We start from the raw sequence: 3205 nt of genomic DNA, 5'->3' as shown, positions 1-3205 counted from the left end.
AGAGAGAGAGAGACAGAGAGAGAGAGAGAGAGAGAGATGGGTGGGGAAATGTAAAGCTGCTGTAATACATCCTACTCCCTAATTTCTCCAGTACCCATAGCAGAACTGGTTACTCCGGACTTTATCAATACTCTGGCTTTAACTCAGGTAGAACCGCCCCCCATTTGGAACCGGTTTCAGGGGACATCCCTACTCGTGACAGACATTTAAAGGGAAACATAGACCTAAGATCCACTTTCATTCTGACAGCGTGGAGTGGAGGCGAGCCTCACTTCCTCTTCATCACACCACTTTGATTTCAGGAGCATGCAGATCCTGCACCGGGGTCCAGATCCTGCTTCCTAATAGGGCTGCACAGGATATCGATTTTTTTCCATATAGCGTTGATATCTCAACAATGACACAGCGAGATTCGAGACACTGAAAAAAATAGTGTTAGTTCGGCAGAAAACAGCACATTTTAAAATGTGTCACTTTTATTAATGGTGCCTTTTATATTCAACTCAATGTTCAATTTGTTCAATAAAAGAAATGATTTCCTTTCATTTGAAATGTAATAAGCCGTTTGTTGTATTTTAGCAGAATACTGAAAGCAGCAGAAATTACACTTTAATGTCTGTTTATTTATTGCGAGTAATATCGTTACCGTGGTATTCAACAACATTATCGCATATTTTCAGATTTTTTTGACAAATAAATGATTCTGATAAATGAATATTTAAAAAATAAAAACGGACTGTCAACCATGTTATGAGTGATGGTGTTGCATAGTCTGTCCACCAGAGGACGCTCTACAACGTCCCTGTTAGTGATGGCGTTGCGTAGTCTGTCCACCAGAGGACGCTCTACAACGTCCCTGGTACCTGCCAACAGGTACTTTATTTAGTACCACCGTTAGTCTAGCTAGCTGTCTGGATTTACCCTGCAGAGATCTGAGGACCAGGTAACCATAGTCCTCTGATTGGACAGATAGTCTAGCTAGCTGTCTGGATTTACCCTTCAGAGATCTGAGGACCAGGTAACCATAGTCCTCAGATTGGACAGATAGTCTAGCTAGCTGTCTGGATTTACCCTGCAATTGATCTAAGGACCAGGTAACCATAGTCCTCAGATTGGACAGATAGTCTAGCTAGCTGTCTGGATTTACCCTGCAGAGATCTGAGGACCAGGTAACCATAGTCCTCAGAAATCCACCAGAGGTTAGAACGCCAACACAGAGACAGAGGACGGGGATCTGGAGGAATGTCGTGGATATAGACTAATGTGCTGGTAAATAAGTGTTAAAGTTTGGACATGCTCGTCATAATAGCTTAATCATCCTATAAGATATTGGTTTGTGTGTACTCAGGCATATTTACCTATTACAAATCACCCTTTAGGTACAGTATAGTAGCAGATTATTCTGTCCCTCTGGCTAATCCTTTGCAGACTAAAATGGATATGTGAAAACCCTGCAGTTTGCTTCTGAATCATGACCATATTTAGGTACTACAGCTTTCTCTAATGGTGACATTTATACCTGGACAGAGTTTTTCAGAGTGTGCAGAGTGTAAATCTGACAAGCATTAAAATATACAGTACATGTGTGAGAGTGCAGGAGAAGATGTTTATGGAGGACGTCATGGTCTACAGCTTCACATTCCTCGAGTCACAGACCCCAAAACAGACACATGGTGTGTGTGTGTGTGTGAGAGATAAATGTCTCTGATGTCTTTGGCCTCATGTGTTCTTTTAAAGCAGCGCATGCGCGCACACACACACACACACACACACACACACACACAGAGTTGCTGCCTCTGCTGACATTTTTAAAAAGCAGGTAAAGACACATCTTTTTAGTCAGGCGTTGGTTTGACCACATTGTTGACTGTATTCCTATGCATTGCATGCTTTACTTTGATTTATTGTGCTTTTTATGATTATATTATTATAATGTATGTATCTGTTTGGCCTGTGAAGCACTTTGTGACTCTGATAAGTGCTGTACAAATAGACTTTATTTACTTACTTACTTAAACACACACACACACACACACACACACACAAATATACATGCACACAGTCTCTTTCTCTTTCTCTCTCTCTCTCTCTCTCTGATTTTCTTTCAGACCAAGTACTTGAATGCTGCAAGAATGTCACCTTTGTGATTTTCACCACCTTCATAAACCGTAGGGAGTTGGGTTGGGAACCGGAGGGTCGCTGGTTCAAGACCCCGTACAGACCAAAGTACGGACAGTGGTTTTGTAGCTGCAGAGATGCTGCAACACAGCTGTCACAACCAGCCTATTTTAAATTGAATCTCGCTGACAAGGCTAAAAGTCCATTGAATTCTCAGTCACAAACTCGTCCTTTTTCGTGAATATTTCCCACCACCATCAGTTCCAAGTGTTCCTGTTGGCTTGAAATTTTACATTTGCATTTGCATGAACTGGGGTAGACGCTCCATATTCATGCTCCATCTTGAAATACGTTAGCCGGTGAGGGACATACAGGACATACTGCTCCGCCTTTCACGTTTTCCCAGTCACATGATAAACTCACAGGTGATGCTAACGCTGCTAATGGGCATCGTCACTTTCCGGCCCTGCCAAGTTAGAAGAAGGAAACATGGAGGACCACATACATTCAAAATCCTAATGTCAAGAACAGGATTCTCTTTCTTCCCCCCGAAAAAGAAAATGGATATTGAAAAGAGCAAGAGGCCGGCTTTTTGAAGCGTGAAGGCCACCGTAGCTGTAATATGTACTTTTGAGTTGATGGCGATATATGATCTCAACACTAGAAGGGAGAAATTCCTACATATTGGACCTTTAAAGGACACAATGTCCACCTGTGTTTAGAAGTACAGATGGCATATACGCACTGTGAAATACGCTTACTCTGGATTCATCTGAACCCCTTAAAAGGTAGAAAGAAAACGATGCTGTGAGCCGTCATAGCACAAGTCGGGATTCTTGGTCACGAGACAGCAAGTAAAAGGAAAGGCGATATGAAAGTAGGATGTGAGTGCTGTCTCCTATTGTATTATCAGTCAAAACCTCTTCACACACACACACACACACACACACACACACACACACACATCATCCTAAAAATCCATAGGAACAAACCCACATTAATATTGACAGACAAGGATGCCTTCAGGAGCCTCAGGAATCATCACACTCCCTGTGTGTGTGTGTGTGTGTGTGTGTGTGTGTGTGTG

At 42.3% G+C, this 3205-nt stretch overlaps 1 protein-coding gene across 3 annotated transcripts in view; it reads right to left on the bottom strand.

Annotated features, from left to right (window-relative positions):
• septin12 (septin 12) overlaps nt 1-3205 on the bottom strand; it is an 80267-nt gene that overhangs the window by 11502 nt on the left and 65560 nt on the right. The window lies entirely within an intron of this gene.

This window comes from Etheostoma spectabile, chromosome 15 (genome assembly GCF_008692095.1).
Source record: "Etheostoma spectabile isolate EspeVRDwgs_2016 chromosome 15, UIUC_Espe_1.0, whole genome shotgun sequence".
Taxonomy (NCBI): Eukaryota; Metazoa; Chordata; class Actinopteri; order Perciformes; family Percidae; genus Etheostoma; species Etheostoma spectabile.
The sequence above is the reverse complement of the archived record's forward strand: the minus strand, read 5'-3'. Positions and strand labels throughout refer to the sequence as shown.